The sequence below is a fragment of the Dipodomys merriami genome, unplaced genomic scaffold (genome assembly GCF_024711535.1).
Source record: "Dipodomys merriami isolate MVZ:Mamm:240054 unplaced genomic scaffold, mDipMer1.0.p SCAF_4, whole genome shotgun sequence".
Taxonomy (NCBI): domain Eukaryota; kingdom Metazoa; phylum Chordata; class Mammalia; order Rodentia; family Heteromyidae; genus Dipodomys; species Dipodomys merriami.
In genome coordinates, this window is record NW_027205603.1 from 38286449 (window position 1) to 38310274 (window position 23826).

Below are 23826 nucleotides of genomic sequence, written 5' to 3' on the forward strand. Positions count from 1 at the left end.
GTTGAGGCAGGAGAAGAGCAGGCTATCTTTCCAAAACTCCTGTGTTACATTATTTCATTATCTCACAAATGTCACTCAGGGGACAGTAATGCTTTTCTGTGGGACTCTGCAGGGAAAATTGGATGTGGTCTCTCTGCTTCCTGGAACCTGGAGTGGATAATGTTCTGTTTTCTCATAAGCTTCCCCATGGATTTTCCTCTTGTAGTTCCATCTCCATGTTCCCAGGCATTCTAGATGGGTTAGGAGGCTCCTAAGATAGCCCACAGATGGTCACAAAGTTCTTTTCATTTGACTTATGAGAAGTTCAAACATTCATGACACAAGCCACTTAATTCTGGAAACTTCCAGTTCCCTTTTATTTTGATTTTTTAAAATTTTATTTTATTGTAAGTGTGATGTACAGAGAGGTTACAGTTACATATGTTAAGGAGTACATTTCTTGTCCAACATTGTTCAATTTTTTCAGGTCTTTTTTTCCCCAGACCATTGCAAACCAAACTGTAATGCAAGATTAACAAAGCCATAGTTCACAAGATCACTAAACCTTGGCTGTCAGAGCTCTGTATGTTGAGCTATTTGATTCTTGCCTGGATCAGTCACTGGATGTGGATCATCCTGAGAATGATATCACCTCCAGAAGGTGCTGGAGCAGCTGAGGTGGCCCCTCCAAAAGATGAGAGTTGGAACTGAAGGTCCCTGCTTGATAGTCCTTCTCACTATTGGGTGACAGTACTTCAATTCTCTTTTCTACTCCAAATCACCCTCTTCTTAAGCCTAGTCACTTGGGAATGAGCTGTAAACAACCTTTTTGTCAATGGTTTCTTAAATCTCCATGTGTGATTTTCCTGGCTAGTGATTTTCCTGATTAGTCTAGGGTGCAAGTGCATCCCTCCTCCTTCACACAGTAGAGAAGACAGAAGGGAACAGGAGTCCCAGTAAAGCTTTCTTCCTGGTGCCTGGGACAGGAGGTGTTGGACAGATTGCTTATTCAGTAATGAGAGTGGGAAGAGGAATTTACCCAATTCATTCATACTGAATTGCTCTTTTGGCTCTCATGATTGGTTCCCACTCTTTGATTTTAGAATCATAATGTCTTCTCATACAAAAAGCTTAAAAATCACAAGTTGGGTTTTCACACAGCAATTCAAAGACAGTTTGGTGTGCAGGATATTTTGTAAGAATTAAGAAATATTAAGAAATGAGGAAAAACAGATTGGCTCAGAGGTCAGCTGCAATCTAAGATCAACAAAGTCTGGGCCAGTCCCTTGAGAATTCTAATTAACTTAGTGTCCCTGGATGGGGCAAATTACTGGGGCAAATTGGCAGGTCTCTTTACTCCCTTTCACGCTGACAGTAGGTATGAGTTGCCTGGGAAGGCCGTGCCTTGGGTGAGGACTTCTCTGAACCTGACTTGAAGGACTAAGAATGAGAACCCATCTCTGCCCTCACTCTTGAATCTGAGCAGCGGGTCTACTGCCAGGAAGTCAAGATGGTGTGTCTCTAAATCTGCCACAAAGAAAGCACTAAAACTTTCTTTCCCTGTCCCAAATTTTACCTATCTATATGTGAATACAGAAGAACAATTGATAGTCAAGTTTTAATGCCCTCGCCTTTTATTTATGAAAAAAATAATTTAATTGCTTTAGCATACTAATACATTGGAAAGACTTGGAAAAAATAATATTAAGCGAAGTAAACCAGGCCCAAAGAAATATAGGTCTCATGGTTTCCCTTATTTTCAATAACTAGTATATTTCTGGGACAAGCAGAAAAGGTCAAAAGCTATGTACATATGACCAGATAAGATGATGGTAAGCAAAATGAACCACAAGATAGGGACACGAGTCATTTTTCTTTCTTGCTATTGTTTCTAATGTATTTATAATATACCGTGTGATTTTTTTGTTGTTTGCATGTTCCTCCCCCACGGTATAACCCCTGTTGTCACTGTATTTGATGTCGGTGCCTGCATCTTGTGTATTCACTTCTCTTATTTGGGGAGAGAAAGGGAAAAAAATGCTTAAATAAGGAAAGAGGTCAACCCATTGTAACAATGAGATGCACAAGACATTGTGTTGAAAAACAAACTTTACAATTGCGGCGGGGGTGGGAGGGTGTGGAGTGTAGTTGTGGAGGTGGGAAGGAAGGGATGGTAGGAGAAAAACAAAGGAGGAGGCAACAAAGCTTGATAAGAAATGTACTCATTACTTTGCTTATGTAACTGTAACCCCTCTGTACAGTATTTTATTTTTATTTTATTTTTATTTTTTGTGAACACACTGTACAGAAGGGTTACAATTACATGGGCAAGTTAATGTGTACATTTCTTATCAAGCATTGCAGCCTCCTCCTTTGTTATCCCTTCCCAGCCTCCCCCCCCATCCTCCCTGTTACACCTCCCCCCCCCCCCGCACCAACATTGTAAAGCTCGTTTTCGACATGACAACTTGTACTTCTCATTGTTGCAACAGGTCCACCTGTATCCTTAAACGGCTTGTTTTTCCCCATCTCCTCTACAAGTTATACTGACATCAAATATAGTGAGAGCAGGGGTTATACTGTGGGGGAGGGACATACAAAGCTACAAAGAGATAATCTTATAAATGCATTAGAAACAAATGCATGAAAGGAAAAAAACATTAAAATACGTATCTAAGGATGCATGTTCCTAACATCACATTATCTGACCTTTTCCGCTTGACTCATACCTATACTAGATATTGCAAATAAGGGAAACCATGGGACCTATGTTTCTTTGGGCCTGGCTTACTTCACTTAATATAATTTTTTCCAAGCCTTTCCATTTCCTAACAAATGGGGAAATGTCATTCTTTCTGATGGAGGCATAGAATTCCATTGTGTATATATACCACATTTTCTTGATCCATTCATCTACTGAGGGGCATCTGGGCTGGTTCCATATCTTAGCTATGGTAAATAATGCTGCAATAAACATAGTTGTGCTGGTAGCTTTAGTGTGGTCTTGTTTGTAAACATTTGGGTAAATGCCCAAAACTGGGATTGCTGGGTCATAGGGGAGCTCTATGTGAAGTCTTTTGAGGAACCTCCATACTGCTTTCCAAAGTGATTGAACAAGTTTACATTCCCACCAACAATGAAGTAAGGTTCCCTTCTGTCCACATCCCCTCCAGCATCTGTTGTTGTTAGAGTTCTTGATTTTTGCCATTCTAACTGGAGTGAGGTGGTATCTCAATGTTGTTTTGATTTGCATTTCTTTTATGGCTAGGGATGTTGAGCATTTCTTCATGTGTCTATTGGCCATCCTTCTTTCTTCTTCAGAGAAGTTTCTCTTTAAGTCTTTAGCCCACTTATTTATTGGGCAGTTGTTTCTTTGAGGATTTGTTGTTGGGGGATTTAATTTTTTGAGTTCCAAGTATATTTTAGATATGAGACCCTTGTCCGTTGTATGGCTAGTGAAGATCTTCTCCCAATCCGTGGGCTTTCTATTGATCTTGCTAGCTATGTCCTTTGCCATGCAGAAGCTCTGCAACTTCATGCAATCCCATTTGTCCAACCTTTCTTTGATTTGTTGTGTTTCCGGGTCTCTATTCAGAAAATTTCGGCCTGAGCCAAGGAGACCTAGGGTTTCTCCTATTCCATCCATAATGTTTTCAGTGTCTGCTTTGAGTTCAAGGTCTTTGATCCATTTGGAGTTGATTCTGGTGCAGGATGATATATAAGGATCTAGCTTTAGTTTTCTACAAGTAAACCAATTTTGCCAGCACCATTTACTGAAGAGGCTGTCTTTCTTCCATTCTATTGTTTTAGCTCCCTTATCGAAGATTAGATGGCTATAGGTCTGTAGGTTCATTTCTGGGGTTTTAATTCTATTCCATTGGTCCTGAGGTCTGTTCTTATGCCAATACCAAGCTGTTTTGATTACTATGGCTTTATAGTAGAGTTTGAAATTTGGTATTGATATTCCTCCAGCAGTGTTCTTTCCATTGAGGAGCTTTTTTGCTATTCGGGGTCTTTTATTGTTCCATATGAATTTTTAGATTGCCTCTTCTATTTCCTTGAAGAATGAGGTTGGAATTTTGATAGGTATTGTGTTGAATTTGTAGATAGCCTTGGAAAGTATTGCCATTTTCACGATGTTAATCTTTCCAATCCAGGAGCATGGGCTGTACAGTATTTTTACAATAAAAAAAGTATTAAAATTTTAAAAAATTAGGAGAAATCTAGCTGGGCGCTGGTGGCTCATGCCTGTAATATTAGCTATTCTGGAGGCTGAGATCTGAGGATCATGGTTCAAAGCCAGCTTGAGCAGGAAAGTCCTGAGACTCTTATTTCCAATTAACAACCAGAAAACTGGAATTGGCACTGTGGCTCATGAGGTAGAGTGCTAGTCTTGAGCTGAAGAGCTCAGAGACAGCACTCAGGCCCAGAGTTCAAGCCCCATTACTGACAAAGAAAAACAAGAAGCAATCTGAGGTGATTGGAGGGAAGCATCCTAGCTAACTTAAAAAAGTGAAGTAAAAACCCAGACCAAGGAAAAGATCCTTAAAGCTGTCAGGGAGAAAAGGGTAATCACCTACAAAGGGAAACCAATTAGAATTACCTCAGATTTCTCAGCAGAGACAATCAAAGCAAGAAGAGCCTGGAATGACGTATGCCATGCCCTAAAAACAAATAATTATCAACCAAGAGTACTGTACCCAGCTAAACTCTCCTTCATAACTGAAGGCCAAATAAAAACCTTCCATAGCAAAGAAAAATTGAAACAATACATCTCCACCAAACCAGCCCTACAAAAGATTCTTAAAGATGTCCTACACATAGAAAACCAACAAGACCGCAACAAAGGCCAAGAAACTGCACCCAAAATGAGAATCCAAGAACCTTAGGAAGAACCCAGTTTTCACAGCCCCCAAGAAGGTGGATAACATGGCAGGAACTCCCAAATACCTCTCAGTACTATCTCTTAACGTTAACCGACTGAACTCTCCAATTAAGCGACATAGACTGTCTAGTTGGATTAAAAAACAAGACCCCTCTATCTGCTGCCTGCAGGAGTCACATCTTGCCCGTAAAAACAAACATATTTTCAAAGTTAAAGGCTGGAACAAAATCTACCAAGCAAACGGCCCTCATAAACAGGCGGGAGTTGCAATCCTAATATCAGATAAACTAGACTTCAAACTAAAATTCGTGAGAAGAGATAAAGAAGGTCGCTACATACTAATTAAAGGATCTCTCCTTCAGGAGGATATTACAATTCTAAATATCTATTCGCCAAATAATGGAGCACCCAAATTTATCAAAGAAACACTACTTTCCCTCAAATCCCATATAGATCCAAAGACATTAATTGTTGGGGATTTTAACACACCACTCTCCCCACTAGATAGATCAACTCGGCAAAAACTCAACAGAGAAACCGCAGATCTAAACAGCTGCATAGATCAACTAGACTTAACAGACATTTACCGAACATTTCACCCAGCAGCAACAGAATACACGTTCTTCTCAGCAGCACATGGAACGTTTTCTAAAATAGACCACATTTTAGGCCACAAAGCAAACTTGTCTAAATTCAGAAACATTGAAGTTATACCTTGCATTCTCTCTGACCACAAGGGAATAAAATTAGATCTCAACACCAAAAGCCACCAAAGAAAGTCCGGTATCACATGGAGGCTGAACAACACACTGCTGAATCATGAGTGGGTCATGGAAGAGATTAGAAAGGAAATTCAAATGTTCATGCTATTCAACAAAAATGAACACACAAATTACCAGCTCCTCTGGGACACAGCAAAGGCAGTACTCAGAGGCAAGTTTATAGCTCTGAGCTCCTACATCAACAAATTGGAGAGATCGGAAACTAACAATTTAATGACACATCTAAACCTCCTTGAAAAAGAGCAGCAAGATAAACCCCAATCCAGTAGACGGAAAGAAATAATCAAAATTAAATCAGAATTAAATGAATTAGAATCCAAAAAAACTATAGAAAGAATCAACAAAACAAAGAGTTGGTTCTTCGAAAAACTTAACAAAATTGACAGACCCTTAGCAAACCTTATCAGAAAAAGGAGAGAACACACCCAAATTAATAAACTCAGAGATGAGAATGGAAACATCACCACGGAAACAACCAAGATTCAGAACATTATAAGGGGATACTTCTCAAAACTTTATGCTAATAAGTTTGAGAACTTGACAGAAATGGACCTTTTCCTAGCAAATATTGACATGCCAAAACTAAACCAAGATGAGTTAAACCAGCTTAACAGGCCCATATCAAGCATTGAAATAGAAACAGCAATAAGAGACCTCCCAGCTAAGAAAAGTCCAGGACCAGATGGTTTTACAGCGGAATTTTACAAGGCCTTCAAAGCAGAGCTCACACCAATACTCCTCCAACTCTTCAATGAAATTGAAAGAGAAAGCTCACTACCGAACACATTCTATGAAGCCATCATAACCCTCATCCCAAAACCAGGCAGGGACTCATCAAAGAAAGAGAACTATAGACCCATTTCTTTGATGAACATTGATGCAAAACTTCTCAACAAAATTTTGGCCAATCGACTTCAACAATTCATCCAAAAAATCATACACCATGATCAAACAGGATTCATTTCAGGGATGCAAAGCTGGTTCAATATACGCAAATCAATTAATATTATTCATCACATCAACAGGAGCAAGAATAAGAACCACATGGTTATCTCAATAGATGCAGAAAAAGCATTTGACAAAATCCAACACCCCTTTATGATGAAGGTTCTGGAAAAATTAGGAATCCATGGAACATTCCTCAATACAATAAAGGCTGTATATGACAAACCTACAGCCAGCATTATACTCAATGGTGAAAAACTAAAGCCATTTCCTCTTAACTCAGGAACAAGACAAGGATGCCCACTCTCTCCACTTCTCTTCAATCTAGTATTAGAATGCCTAGCTACAGCAATAAGACAAGATGCAGACATAAAGGGGATCCAAATAGGGAAAGAAGAAATAAAACTCTCCCTCTTTGCAGATGACATGATCTTGTATTTAAAGAATCCCATAGACTCCACTCCCAAATTACTCAAGCTGATTCAAAACTTTGGCAAAGTAGCAGGTTATAAAATTAACCCCCAAAAATCAATGGCTTTTCTATATGCCAACAATGAGAAAAGTGTGGCTGAAATTAGTAAAGCAACTCCATTTGTAATAGCCCCACAAAAAATAAAATACCTAGGAATTAACTTAACCAAAGAAGTGAAGGACCTCTATGATGAAAACTTTAAAATCTTGAAAAAGGAAATCAACACAGAACTTAAAAAATGGCAAAACCTCCCATGCTCCTGGATTGGCAAGATTAACATCGTGAAAATGGCAATACTTCCCAAGGCTATCTACAAATTCAACGTGATACCTATCAAAATTCCACCCTCATTCTTCAAGGAAATAGAGGAGGCAATCCAAAAATTCATATGGAACAATAAAAGACCCCGAATAGCAAAAACGCTCCTCAACGGAAAGAACACTGCTGGAGGAATATCAATACCAAATTTCAAACTCTACTATAAAGCCATAGTAATCAAAACAGCTTGGTATTGGCACAAGAACAGACCTCAGGACCAATGGAATAGAATTGAAAACCCAGAAATGAACCTACAGACCTATAGCCATCTAATCTTCGATAAGGAAGCTAAAACAATAGAATGGAAGAAAGACAGCCTCTTCAGTAAATGGTGCTGGCAAAATTGGTTAACTACATGTAGAAAACTAAAGCTAGATCCTTATATATCACCCTGCACCAGAATCAACTCCAAATGGATCAAAGACCTTGAACTCAAAGCAGACACTCTGAAAACATTACAGGATGGAATAGGAGAAACCCTAGGTCTCCTTGGCTCAGGTCGAAATTTTCTGAATAGAGACCCGGAAGCACAACAAATCAAAGAAAGGTTGGACAAATGGGATTGCATAAGATTGCAGAGCTTCTGCAGGGCAAATGACATAGCTGGCAAGATCAATAGAAAGCCCACCGATTGGGAGAAGATCTTCACTAGCCATACAACGGACAAGGGTCTCATATCTAAAATATACTTGGAACTCAAAAAATTAAACCACCCAACAACAAATCCTCAAAGAAACAACTGCCCAATAAATAAGTGGGCGAAAGACTTAAAGAGAAGCTTCTCTGAAGAAGAAAGAAGGATGGCCAATAGACACATGAAGAAATGTTCAATATCCCTAGCCATAAAAGAAATGCAAATCAAAACAACATTGAGATATCACCTCACTCCAGTTAGAACAGCAAAAATCAAGAACTCTAACAACAACAGATGCTGGAGGGGATGTGGACAGAAAGGAACCTTACTTCATTGTTGGTGGGAATGTAAACTTGTTCAACCACTTTGGAAAGCAGTATGGAGGTTCCTCAGAAGACTTCACATAGATCTCCCCTATGATCCAGCAATCCCACTTTTGGGCATTTACCCAAATGTTTACAAACAAGACCACACTAAAGCTACCAGCACAACTATGTTTATTGCAGCATTATTTACCATAGCTAAGATATGGAACCAACCCAGATGCCCCTCAGTAGATGAATGGATCAAGAAAATGTGGTATATATACACAATGGAATTCTATGCCTCCATCAGAAAGAATGACATTTCCCCATTTGTTAGGAAATGGAAAGGCTTGGAAAAAATTATATTAAGTGAAGTAAGCCAGGCCCAAAGAAGCATAGGTCCCATGGTTTCCCTTATTTGCAATATCTAGTATAGGTATGAGTCAAGCGGAAAAGGTCAGATAATGTGATGTTAGGAAAATGAACCCTTAAATATGTATTTTAATGTTTTCGTTTCTTTCATGCATGTGTTTCTAACGCATTTATAAGATTATTTCTTTGTTGCTTTGTATGTCCCTCCCCCACAGTGTAACCCCCGCTTTCACTATATTTGATGTCAGTATAACATGTGGAGGAGATGGGGACAAACAAGTCGTTTAAGGATTCAGGTGGACCTGTTGCAACAATGAGAAGTACAAAATGTCATGTCAAAACCAGCTTTACAATGTCGGTGTGGGGGGGGGGGAGGGGGGTATAATTGGGTGGGGGGAGGGGGGTAAAATTGGGTGGGGGGAGGGGGGAGGCGGGGAAGGGAAGTGAAGGGTAAACAAAGGAGGAGGCTGCAATGCTTGGTAAGAAATGTATGCATTATCCTGCCCATGTAATTGTAGCCCCCCTGTACAGTATGTTCTCAAATAAAATAAAATACAATTAAAAAAAAAAAAGTGAAGTAAAACAGATGACAGTAACTTCTCCATAAGATGAAAAAGCAGAAAAGGCCAAAAGGTATGTACGTATGACCAGATAAGATGATAAGTGAAATGAACCCCAAGATAGGGACACAAATATCTTTTTTCTTTCTTGCTATTGTTTCTAACATATTTATAATATACCATGTGATTTTGTTGTTGCTTTGTTTGTCCTCCCCCACAGTATAACCCCTATTTTCATGTAGGCACACCGCATCTTGTATATACACTACTCTAATTTGGGGAGGGGAAGGGAAAAAATAAAATGCTTAAATAAGGATACAGGTTGACCCATTGTAACAATGAGATGTACAAAACACCATGTTGAAAACGAACTTTACTACTTTGGCAGGGGCAGGGGGTAGTTGTGGAGATGGGAGGGAAGGGATGGTAGGGTGAAAACAAAGGAGAAGGCAACAATGCTCAATAGGAAATGTACTCAATACCTTTCTCATGTAACTGTAACTCCTCTGTACAGCATTTTTACAATAAAAAACATACAAAAAAGGTGAAAAAGGTACAGTATTTGAATGACATCACAGAGCAGAATCTCCTCCAAGTCCATTGCAGTATTCTAGGGAATGACAAACAATCAAAAAAGAAAGTTTAACTCACATTGTTCCTCCAGAAGTGGTCACTGAGGAAAGAAAGATCATTTTTTTTTTCCATCGAGGGTGACTCGTGTTAACTGGAATGCAGATCCCTGCCAAGTATGGCAGAACAGAGGAAGATATAAAGACTGTTTGTTTATATTGTGCAGTGGATCTCTGCAAATGGCTTTGTGTGATTTGTTCAAGAGAAGCAACATTCTTTTTGGTTTTCCCAGATTTCCATAAAGCTCTAAATACTTGGTAAAGACTTTTCTTTTTTTATATTTAAATTTTTATTTTTTTTATTGTGAAAATACTGTACAGAGGGGTTACAATTACATGGACAAGATAATGAGTACATTTCTTATCAAGCATTGCAGCCTCCTCCTTTGCTTCCCCTTCCCATCCCTTCCCATCCTCCCCCCCCCCCCGCCTCCCCTACCCGATCCTCCCCACACACCCCCCCCCACCAAAGTTGTAAAGTTCATTTTCAACATAAGGACTTGTACTTCTCATTGTTACAATGGGTCCACCTGTATCCCTATTTAAACGACTTGTTTTTCCCCTTCCCCTCCACAAATTATACAGACATCAAATACAGTGAAAGACTTTTCTGAACAAGGAAATTGAATCCTTTTTCAAAGTGATTTTTGAATCCCAGTCATGTTAGGTAGATTTGACCAAATGTTCAGTTTGTTTGCCTTTGTGCAGTATACTTTTGAACTGCTCTGGGTATCAGAGCATCAGAGCATTGTTGCATACATTTGTTCATCCCTAGATAAAGTGAAATATTCATATGCATAATATTACATAAGACCTCTCTGCGGAACCTTGATATTGTTTATATTTGTCTTCTGAGCATCTTCAAAAAGTTTTTAATTCAATAACTGAAAAGTCAGTTGTTGATTTGGAAGGTTTGTTTATTTTTTATAAAAAGTTATTACTTTGGGTAAAGGAAATAAATGTGGATATGACATATTTTCATATCAGGGCATGAGGTATGTATTAGATTGGATAGATTAATGTAAGTACATTAAAAAATAGAAAAGTAAGAAAAATGACCTCTTTACCCAGCTCAGAGGTGATGCCACAGAGGAAACAAGCAAATGGAACTTGATTTAAAATTTTGAGGCCTCATTAAAAAATGAGCTGCATCAGACAGATGTGTAGTTGTGTACCTTTTTAATCTCAGCCATATGGAGGCAGAAATCTTCCTAACACAGTTCCAAACAGTTATATCTATGGAAATGTGCAGGAAATGATGAGTTTTATTCAGAGATGAGAAATATTAAGCGACTTATAGCATTTCTCTAAGTTTACATAAAGCTTGGTGCTATAGAACCACTTTTGTTATCTTAGCTATGCAGGAAGGTAAGACCTGGAGGAACAAGGTTCAAAGCCAGTCTGACAGACTAATTTGAAAGACTTCATCTATTAAACATCAAAATGTTAGACTGGAAGAGTGGCTCAAGTGGTAGAATGACAACTGTGAGCAAGAAAGCTGAGTGAAGAACATGAGGTCGTAATACTAAAAATATGTTTACATACGATGCCTAGCAAAGCACCGTCAGTAAGGAATGAAGTCTGTAGGCCTTTAATAGACATGTTAAGGTTCCATGTGATTTTTCCATTTAGTTCTGATGAAATCTGTGTTAGTGTACCTTCACATTACAGTAACTTAAAACCTTCTGTTTTTAAGATGAACATAACTCTAAGTTGCCAATGGATATGAATCTTTTATGACCTGATGTTTTATGCTAACAAACCTTCTTACTGTTTATCAACCTACTAGAAAGTGTCTCACCCAGGGGACCATTCAAAGAGTTTTCTAAAGAACCAGGCTTGGTTCTTCAAGGTCATGACATATTAGAGTGCTTGGAATATTCACAATAATGTCTGATATAATCTTACTACACTATAAAACAGCTGCCTTTTCTCCTTAAACTAGCAGAGTATAAATCAGACAGATTGTACAGAATATTTATCTCTGATCATCTACTCTGGTGAACGAATAGCAAGTTCTTTCTCATAAATAGCAATAATAAATCTAAATTTGTAATCAGCTTTAATTTGGTGTCTTAGTGACTTATTTTAAATTAAAAAAATATTGTGACTGCATATGTCTCAAATGTACACATACATTTTATATATGCTATCTTTATTCTGTATAAGTTATATATTTGTATAAAGTGCATAAATAAAATAAATACGGCATATGCTGGCTCTGGGTTTGCAGATAGAAACTCTTGGAAGTTAATTTAGGGTATGGATCCATGTAGATCTGGTTTTAAGTAACAAAAATGAAGGTAGAGTGCTAGCCTTGAGCTGAAGAGCTGAGGGACAGTGCCCAGGCCCAGACTTTAAGCCCACAACCAACAAAATAAATAAATAAATAAAATTCCATTTTGTAAATATACCATATTTTCTTGATCCATTCATTTATGGGGGGCATCTGGGTTGGTTCCATATCTCAGTTATTTTTGAGATGGAGTCTAGCAAACTTTTCTGTCCATGCTGGTCTCAATCTATAGTCTTGTGGATCTCAGCCAAATCACCACCTCATTCTAAAGTATTATTCATTATAAATAAAATAACATTTAAATGCTGAATCTCATAAAACCTTAGGCTGAAGAAAGGAAAATATAATGTTGAAAAAGAGCAATTGGATATTGAGATGATATGTCACTAAATAGCAGTTTGTCTGTGGCTGTCTCTGGATTCTGGTCTGTATGGAGAAATGTGGTTTTATGCAGATCAGGAAATATAAGATGGTCTAGAATAGATTCACACTGAATAAAGCTATGAGAGATAGATATGTAAATCAAGATGCCAATGTGTTAATTTGTGTTCTCAAGTACTGAAATACTTGAATTCTCCATTGAGAGTATCAAGGGTGAATCAAATATGTAGTTTGCCTGTCGGTGGCCATGTGTTGTAGCTGAGGATCACTGAGTTCAGAAAAGCAATTTATTTTCCAGTACTAAGTGGGAAGCAAACTTGCTCTTTGTTCAGAAAGGTAACATTACTCCATTCCTTCAGATTGCTCAGATATGATCCTGAGAAATTCCTGAGAGACATTGGCACACCAAACAAAACTGTGTAAAGAATCTTAGGTGGTTTTCCTGACAGACTAAAAGAAGACATAATCAACTTTCATACATTTTAGAATGAATTCTAAAGGATTTGATTTGTGAGACCTTTTTCTAAATAACTTGCCCTTTCATTTAACTCCTTTGAGGCCATTTTTAAACATACTATTGGGACTACTTTACCTCCAAGGTACTGACTACATCTTATCCTATCAAATTTCTCCTTACTGTGCCTCCTCATTATCTCCTCTTCCCAAAAGATATCCATTTTTCATTTGTACAAAGTTCCAGTCACACTCTTGTCTTAACTTACTAAATGTTCACATTTACAAGATAATACTTTGCATTATCAGGAACTATCTTTCTGAAAGAACCAAATGCACAAACATGCCCTACAATTCACTTCCTTTCTTTATCTAACAATGTAATTAAAATAATATTCAATCTGTCCATGCAACATTTCATCAAACTGAGTTTGTCTGAATTTCCTTTTTGCTCAGTCTAGATTACAGTCTGGATACATTCTTTACTTTTCTAGATTACACAAAGAATCATTAAAACTCAAACTGTTATAACAGGATTATGGAAAGCCTAATTAATAATGCTCTACTGAAACACATACAGACAGAACAATCTTTCATTCTGTGGTTCTCAAACCACTCCATGTTTGTAGTATAACAGAAGAACCTCAGAGTCTAGGGCTAAGTTCTAGGAAATCTGATTTAATGGTTTGAAGACTCAGAAAGATTTTTCTTTGTTACTTTTGTTTCTCTCTCTTTTTAAAGATGCTGGTGCTTGAACTCAGAACCTGGGTGCTATCCCTGACTCTTTTTGGTCAGGGCTGATACTCTACTGGTTGATCTACACCTCTACTTCCAGCTCTGTGGTGGTTAATTAGAGGTAAGTGTTTCATCTTCTATGCTTTTTCTTTCCCAACTGCTAGAATTACAGGCATGAGCCACCAGCTCCTGGTTTTACTTATCTATTTATATTTTTGAATCTCTGACAGTGACTATAATGTTCAACCAGGATTGAGTATAGGTGCTCTATCAAATTCCAAAATATCATTCCCTTAAATACACTGGGCTGCCCAATGTACCATGTCATTAGATATATTGGAAATAAAATGTTCTCAGAGAGGTCATTTCCTTTGAAGATCCCTAGTCTATTCTTTATCTTCTAAGAAGTTTAATAGTACTTTACTCTTCTTGTCCCTTCTCTCTCAGTTCCCTAAAACATAAATCTAAAAGCATTTGTTTAGAAAAATAAATCTGAATGTTAATAATACACTCAGATTTCTTATGATAGAGTGAAACATCTCAATGCTCTGGCTTGTAAGAATCCAAAACCAGCTTCACAATATTCACAAAGTGTTTGGAGGACAACCATTTCCTAGCATCTTCAGTTGTTTTGGCTGATGTAGTATCTGCCTGCAACATGTGAATTGCAGCCTGAAACTCAGGCCTGTGATGCTAAACAATCCCTTGCATACATCGTCTGAGTTTTGAAAGTGGCTGGGCGAGCAGTTTCACTCTGAAGAAAAACTTCTAATTATTCCTGATGGCACATTTACTTCCACTTTTAGTAAGTTACTAGTCCCTTGGCCCTTACCTCAAGGAGTTTCTCTTAGGAAAGATAAACAAAAGAATTATCACTGGGGCTGGGAAGGTGGCTCAGTGGTAGAGCACTTGCCTCGCATGCATGAGGCCCTGGGTTCGATTCCTCAGCACCACATAAGCAAAAAGAAAAAAGCCAGAAGTGGCACTGTGGCTCAAGTGGTAGAGCACTATCCTTGAGCTAAAGAGCTGAGGGACAGTGCCCAGGCCCAGAGTTCAGGCCCCACGACCGGACCCCCCACTTCCCCCCCAAAAAGAATTATCACAACAACTGCTGTGATACTACAAACTAGGTTTGTTTTTTAAAAATAAAAATTAGTATATAAATACCAAGCAAGTATTTCCTTTCCTAGGTAGGGTTGGGAGAGAATACGGAGAATGATGGGAAGGGTGACATTGATCAACTGCATTGGACTCATAAACTGATATGTTGAATTAAAACCCTTTGTAAAACTACTTGAAGATAATTTCAAAAATACATTAAAATGTTTTAAGATAAAAGCATACTCTTCTGTCCAAAAAATAAGTTTCTAGTATTTGAAAACAAAACATTAAATGGCTCCAAAGTAATAAATCAACTCCATATACACAGAGTCAAGTTCTTTGGCATTTTATTTTCATTTTAGTGTGTGAAAAACTGATGCTGATACAATCAGTGTCATCATTCAGAGTCATTATCATTGCACAGGACTAACTCCCATGGCCAGTCTCCTGTTAGAAACCTATTCTCTTTCAATTTCATTGAAGAGCTGGGGGAGTATTGGTGTGAGCTCTGCTTTGAAGGCCTTGTAGTATTCCACTGTAAAACCATCTGGTCCTGGGCTTTTCTTAGATGGGAGGTTAATGAGATGTACAAATCGTTATGTCATGTTGAAAAACAAACTTTACAACTTTGGCAGGGACGGGGGGGGGGGGAGGCGGCGCGGGGAAGGGGGGAGAGATGGTAAGGGATGGGAAGGGGAAACAAAGGAGGAGGCTACAATGCTTGATAAGAAATGTACTCATTATCTTGCCCATGTAATTGTAACCCTTCTATACTGTATTTTCACAATTAGAAAAAAAGAAAACCTATTCTCAGCAATTTCTGTTTCCATAATTGCTGGAATCCTATCAAAATTGAAACCTTATGATTTTTTTGAGTAAGTTATCTATTAAACAATAGTAGATTTGAATGGTTGGATAAATAAGAGATTCTGTTTTAACTGAAAGATTTAATTCATGCCAGTAAGGCATAAACTATGGTTAAAGAATTAAGCAATACTAAAATGTCTGCTTGTGATATGTGTGTGTGTGTGTGTGTGTGTGTGTGTGTGTGTGTGTGTGTGTGTGTATGTGTGTGTGTGTTCCAGTACTGGACTTGAACTTAGGACCTGATTGCCATCCCTTAGCTTTTTCGCTCAAGGTTGGCACTCTACCATTTGAGCAACAGTTCTAATTTTGGCTTTCTTGGTAATTAGTTGGAGATATGAGTCTTACAGACTTTCCTGCCCAGGCTGTCTTTGAACTGACACTTTTCGGATCTCACCTTCTGAGTAACTAGGATTATAGGCCTGTGCTACCAGTACCTGGTGTTGGCATCTTTTTCATTTCTATTTTCTATCTGCAAAAAAGATCTCTTGTCATAAGTTAAAGACATGACTTGTTGTAAATAATAGTCCAGCTGAAATTTAAGGGAAGCAAAGAATTAGGGTGAGGAAAATCTGAGGCAGTAGTAATGGTGGTGTATTTAAAGTAAAGCTTCAGAAAAGAGATCTACAGAGTACAAATTTCAGTTATTTAATACCTGTGTGATCAAGGTCAGGTTGCTCCACCTGTCCAGGCCCCAAGTGAAATGAAGATCTTTAAGAGGAAGATATAATGATAGTTCCCATCTCACAGGGGATTATTAGGAAGATTAAGTTCATATGTATAGTACGCTCTGTATTGTAAAAGCTAAATTGATGTTTGCAACTCTCATTAGGAAACTTCACTGTCTAGGGCTGATACCAACTGAATTTGAGTTTATATGGGCAGAGTCTAATACATAATATCTCATCACCTCTGCAACTAATAATACCAATTTATAAAAGTGACACATTCTATTATCCAAGAGATGAAATGCAATCCTCTTTGTCATAGAAAATTTCTTTTTGCCCTTATTTTTCTACAGTGGGTCACCATAGAAATTCACCACTAACAATGAATGAAAATTCTTAAGCCATCTGTTTTTGTCTTACATATTATGAATATATCTTCATGCCAACATACAGATAACACAAAACATATTTTCTGGCCACACATATAGCAGATAATGTTATAGTCACATTTTTCCCCTGCGTTAAACATCTGGTATCAACAGAAGAGACAAGAAAAAAAATGACGGCAATGTCAGAACTAATAATTCAGAAATATTAATCAGCTCTTATAATCATCTATCGTATATCAAGCATAATTGGCCTTTATGAATTTTCCTCCCTTGCATTGTAAAGTATATTTTACAACTAGCATTTTAACCAAACCAAGCCACATTCGTTAGGCCTGTGATTCTTACTAACCTCAGATGATGCCGCTCTGTAGAAATTACTTTTGAAGGGTTAAGAGAAAATTTTTATCACACAGCTTGCTGATCAGGGACCTTTGACCTTAAGATAATGTCTTTACAGGTGCGATGGTTTCAATGAGTATCTGGATATGGTCTATCCAGGAGAATCTACATAGCAGTCTCATCATTTACAGAAGGCATATTTTTATAGGATTGTTTAAATGAGAAAAAGGAGTAATCTTCCTCAGGCTACAAAACACTCTACTGAATGTGGAGTAGAAATAAGATAAATGATTGATGTTTACTAAGTTTTCAGACTTCTAGCCACCTTGTTGCTTAACAGGGATTCCAACATCTGGCTTCTAGATTCCATATTTCATGTTCCACATAGTAGTTTTCTTTATTTTGCAGAACAATATTAACTTGTACTGCACTGTCATATTTTACTATGCATTAAGCATCTGGTATCCGTAGAATAAACAACACAGAAAACAGGATTTTGCTGTCAGCCTTAATAATGCAAAGTATTAACCAGCCCTCGTAATTATCAGTATTTCTTCATGTGTAATTGGCCCTTGATGTGCATTTTGTACCTCTGTGTAACTCTCTGCGTACCAGTACACAGTAATGGTGCCCAATCTTTTATGTAACTAACAGAGATAATTTGGCTAAATGAAATCCATTTATCACTGATAGTAGTTCCTCGCTACAAAAGTTTTTTTAATTAGCTAAGCACCTATATGCTCAACACATGGATGTATCCCATACCACATAGTTGTTAAAACAATATTGCATGCTTGTTGTATACAATAACAGACAAGGGAAGCTATTGTGCTTTTAGCAAACAAGAAAAGTGGCAAAGGAACCACATTGCTGACCTTGCCTGTGGAGTTTTTAATGTTTGGGCTATGTAGAGCTTCGGTTTAAGACCGTGTGCTTCAGCATTTAATTAAAACATATTTGTCATCTGCTGTCATATATTTGTCATCTGCACTACTGCAGGACTATTCAAATCACCTTTATACTGGGTCTTGAACAACTTGATTGTTGTTGAGATAACATGTCTTTTCTGGTGAGAGCCAGTGTGTAAAGCTAAGCTGAAGAAGTAAACACTGGTTAAAAATTCTGGGGCTGGCCAGGTGCTGGTGGCTCACGCCTGTAATCCTAGCTACTCAGAAGGCTGAGATTTGAGGATCACAGCTCTAAGCCAGCCTGAGAGAGAAAAGTCCCTGTGAGACTGTTATTGCCGATAAACCACTCAAAAACTGGAAGTACTGGGCTGGGAAGGTGGCTCAGTGGTAGAGCGCTTGCCTTGCACGCATGAGGCCCTGGGTTCGATTCCTCAGCACCACATAAGCAAAAAAGAAAAAAGCCAGAAGTGGCGCTGTGGCGCAAGTGGTAGAGCGCTAGCCTTGAGCTGAAGAGCTAAGGGACAGCGCCCAGGCCCAGAGTTCAGGCCCCATGACAGGACCCAAAAAACAAACAAACAAACAAAAAAAACTGGAAGTGCTATTGTGGCTCAAGTGGCAGAGCTCCAGTCTTGAGCACAAAGAGGCTCAGGGACAGTGCCCAGGCCCTGAGTTCAAGCCCCACAACAACAACAACAAATCTTGGGCTCGTGATACTTTTATCTGAAAATTTCAAGTTCAAAGACATCTATTATATTTTTCCTAGAGAAATATTGTTTATTAATATTTTATATTCCCTGGCAGTTTTCTTCCTCTCAATTTCATTATTTGATGCATATCAGTGTGTCAGAAAGGAATAACTTTTTTTCTCCCTGGTGACTTTATGCTATGTCTATGAAGTGGGCTTTGAGAACAACAAACAAGCCTGCTAAACACAAGTGCTAAGTAGTAATCAATGTGCTGTGAGTGATGAATGAACCTTTATGGAGTAGCAAAGTCAATGAACTACTGATGAGCTGCTGTTCAGACTTTCTGGTTGTTTTCTGTGTCTTAAGTTTCACGTGGATACAGTTTGCTGATATTGATACTGACTCAGATGTGGATCTCTTTTAAAGATTTCTTTTTCAGGGTATAAAAATGTGTGTTTCTTTATTTATATAAATAGGGTTTAAAAACTGTCATCTCTAAAAGAAATCCACATTATGGCATTCACTACCAGTAAGGTCCTGACAGGCAAGCTGAGCATGGTGATACACAGCAAGGACCTCACTGCAAGACAACAGGAGCTCACGAAAGCACGGTTCATTTGAGAAGTGGTAGGTAGGTTCCAGCACGCCAGTTGCACTGCCAGCAATTAAGTCTTAAACCTCTTTCTCAACCAAGTCCTCTTCTTCAAACTGCCCCCTGATCATCAGCAGTGGCCTCCTGGCACAACTGGTTCTTTCTTTCCAGGTCATTCATGTTGCTCTCACCCTAGGTAAACTTCATCTTGTACATACCCTCTCCGGTGTACCAGTGCAGGAAGGCCTTGTGACCAAACATGGTGGTGAACTGCTCTAGATGCGCTTAAAGGGCTCCCGAATGGCCGGGTTGTTGCCAATGAATGTGGCCAATGTCTTGAGGCCTCGGGGAAAGGTGGGGGGGGGTAATGTCACACACATCTTCATGTTGGGGAGCCATTCTGCGAAGTGTCTGTTGTTCTTGTTCTGCACGTTGAACGTCCGCTCATCCACTTCCTCCATGGACCTGCGGCCTTGGAAGATGGCAGCCATGGTCACATAGAGGCTGTGGTGAGGGTCAGGGGCGACCATCATGTTCTGGGCATCAGATTTCTGCTGGGTTAGCTCAGGCACCGTGAGGGCCCAATACTGCTGGCTGGCCTGGCTGGGCAGGGGGGCAGAGCCTGGCATGAAGTGCAGGCCGGGGAAGGGCACCACGTTCTCAGCCATCTTGCACAGGTCTGCACTCAGCTGGCCTGGGAAGCACAGGCAGGTAGTGGCCCCGCTCATGGTGGCCGACACCAGATGGTAGAGGTCTTCATTGATGGATGTGGGCAGCTTCCAGGCACGGAAATAGATGTTGTACAGGGCCTCGCTGTCGATACAGCAAGTTTCATGAGTGTTTTCCAACAACTGGTGGACAGAGCATGGTGTTGTAGGGCTCCACTACCGTGTGGGACATCTTGGGCGAGGGCATGACATTGAAGGTGTTCATGGTGGGGTCTGGGTACTCCTCTCAGATCTTGCTGAGAATCAGGGTGCCTATGTCTGACCTGCGAGTGGGCCAGCTGGAAACCCTGGAGACAGTCACACCTTTCTGATTCCCTCCTCTCCACAGCCAGGACCGACTCCACCAGCTTAGCTCCCTTTGTGTAGTGGCTCTTCGCCCAGTTCTAGCCTGCCCCACTCTGGTCGAATATGAAATTCACTGGCCTGAAGATCTGGCCAAATGGTCCTGGTCACACGGAGTCTAAGGTGTCAGGCTCTCGGTCCAACAAGATTGCCCAAGAGATGTATTTGTTACCAGCATCTTCATTGAAGTATGCATTGGTTTTCTGAAACCGCAAGTCACTGTCGCTGTGGTAGCTGCCAGTGCTGTCAATATTCACTGCTTATAATCTCCCAACACTTCCTGCCAATCTGGTTTCCACGTTGATCTCCCTCATGGTTCAGTGCTGCGGAACAGCTGAATGCTCTATCCTACCTAGATACCTAGATGGTATCTAGTAAACACGAACTTTTTAAGTTAAAGGATCCAGTGTGTACATTTTTCTGAGAGTAATTCTTTCATTGACCCTAAAAGAAGTCTAGAATTTCAGTGCATATGCATGTCATTCATTCACAAAGACACACACATACAATTGGAACAAACACTACTTCCTATCAGATTTCTTAATAAATTGCAGAACCTTTAATTCTCTATAGTAGAGTTCCGTGTGAAAGAGGGCAGAGCAGAGTGTGTTGGTTTTAGGGGTAACCATGAGAAAGTAGATTTTTTTTAACAAGCTCATTATTTGACCAATGCAACTCCTGAAAAGAAGTGGATTAGTGTTTAAAAGAGTTGTCTGACATCTTCCAGATCCTTATTTGTAAAGCAGGAATAATGACAAATAACTAAAAGGATTTCTGGAGTTGAAATGAGGTATAAAAAGTTCTGTTCATGGTATATGATCACAAACAATGTTTTGGTATTTGCTAAAGTATGGTTAAAGACTCCTATTGTCCTAGAACATATTTACCATCAGTATCCAGATTAGATCTAATTTTGTGTGTGTGTGCTTGCGCGTGTGTTTAGTGTGTGTGTATGCACACATTCATCAGTGACATCCTGGAACTTGAATTTAAGGCCTGAGTACTGTCCCTGAGCCTTTTTTTTTGCTCAAGGCTAGTGCTCTTGCACTTGAGGCACAGCTCCACTTCTAGCTTTTTTAAAAAAATCATTTACTAGAGATAAGAGTCTCACAGACTTTCCTGCCAGGGCTGGATTTGAACCACAATCCTCTCAGCCTCCTGAGTAGCTAGGATTATAGGCATGAATCACTCCATTCTAGCAAGATTTAATCATTTTAGAGTCAAAATTGTTAATAGGCTATATGAATTGTGTTATTACCATGGTGTTTCATTGTGTTATTTCCATTGATATAATGGATCATAATTCGTTACCCCCTTACCTCCTTGTTTACTTTTTAAAAGTGTTTATTGGATTTTATTATGCAATATGTATGTATATATATATACTTTAATTTTAACTTAACTGTATTTATTTTGCTATGCATAATTATACACTTATATGTATATATAAAAATTTATTGTAAAGGTGATATACAGAGGGGTTACAGTTACATAAGTCAGGTGGTATTGAGTACATTTCTTTTTTAACAGTGTCACCTCTTCCCTCACTTTCTTCCAGTTTTTTCCCTCCCCACCCCTTCCCCCCAAATTGTTTAGTTCATTTCCAGCATAGTGTCTAGTCATTATCGCTGTTGAATTAGTTCACCTTTTGCCCCACCATGTCTGTGCTTCCCCTTCCCCTTCCCAAATCAGATAACCTTATATACAAGACAAAGGGTACAAAAATCAAAAACAGTGACAAATGGAGAAAAGCATAATAAAACAAAAACCACAAAAAGTAAAATAAAAAACTCTGGCTTCTATGTCTTGATAAGCATCATTTCATATGATCATATGCACATAGCCATTGAGCCCTTGTAAACTTCTAAGAATATCTTCCTTTGGTCTCACTGTTCTAATGTTTAGAGCCCTGTTTAATTTATCCTGTCCAAGTGTAAGTTTTTGTCTTTCACTACCCATTGGGTTTCCTTATAGGTTTATAGGCACATTCTAATGATAACAAATAAGGGAAACCATGTAATGTATGTTTCTTTGGGTCTGGCTTATGTTGCTTAATATGATTTTCCTCCCAAGTCTTTCCATCTCCTTATAAATGAGGCAATGTCATTCTTCCTGATGGAAGCACAGAATTCCATTATGTATATATACTAATTTCTTGATCCATTCATCCACTGATGGGTATATGTGTTGATTCCATATCTTAGCTATGGTAAACAATGCTGCAATAAACATGGTTTTAGTATGTCCTGATTTGTGGTCAATTGGATAAATGCCCAGGAGTGGGATTGCTGGGTCATAAAAAAGACTGGAAAAATGGTCTTGCATCAAACTGAAGAGTTTCTGCATGGCTAACATAGCTAGCAAGATAAATAGAAAACCCCAGAATGGGAGGAAATTTTTACTAGTCATGCATCAGACAAGGGTCTCATATCTAAAATATACTTAGAGTTCAAAAAACAAACCACCCAAAAATAAATGTTTAAAGAAACAATCCAATTAACAAATAGGCTAAAGACTTAGAGACTTCTCAGAAGAAGTAGGGATAGCTAACAGACACATGAAGAAATGGTCAATATCTTTGGACATAAAAGAAATGCAAAATCCAAACAACATTGAGATTCTATGTCATTCCAGTTAGAATGGGCATTATCAAGAAAACTAATAGGCAGGGAAAGTGGCTCAGTGGTAGAGTGCTTGCCTTGCATGCATGAGTACTCTGGGTTTGATTCCTCAGTACCACATAAGCAGAAAAAGCAGAAGTGGAACTGTGGCTCAAGTGGTAGTAGAGTGCTAGGTTTGAGCTGAAGAGCTGAGGGATAATGTTCAAGCCCAGAGTTCAGGCCCCATGACCAACACACACACACAAAGAAAACTAACAATAACAGATACTGGCAGGAATGTGGCCAAAAGGAAACACTACTACACTGTTGGTAGGAATGTAAACTTCTTCAACTACACTGGAAAGCAATATGGAGATTACTCAAAAGACTAAATATAGAGCTTCCTTATATATGTACTTTATATGTATATATGTATAAATACTTTAATTTTATCTAATTTAATTATTTAATTTTATTATGCTATAGATTCATGCATTGTGTGTATATATGTATATATACATATATATATATATATATATATATATATATATATATATATATATATATATATATATATATATACATACTTTACCTACATATACTTTAATCATGTTTACCACTCAAGTACCCTCTCATTTCCCTTTCCCTAATCACACACTGATTTCTTGCTTCAATAGCCAATTCTCTCTTTCCACTCATGCCCCATTTTTACTATTGTTCATATCATTTTAAGTCTAGGTTCTGCATAGGAGTTACAATATGCAATATTTGACTTTTTAAACTTGCCTTGTCTCACTCAACAAATAGTCTCTAGTTTTATCTATGTTTCTACATAGCAAAATTTAATTCTTTTTGTTGGTTGA

At 38.6% G+C, this 23826-nt stretch overlaps 2 pseudogenes; one reads left to right on the forward strand and one right to left on the reverse strand.

Moving 5' to 3' along the window:
* Positions 1-23826, forward strand: part of LOC138805756 (large ribosomal subunit protein eL37 pseudogene) — a 56245-nt pseudogene that overhangs the window by 16082 nt on the left and 16337 nt on the right.
* LOC138806246 (tubulin beta chain-like) lies at positions 19486-20226 on the reverse strand (annotated as a pseudogene).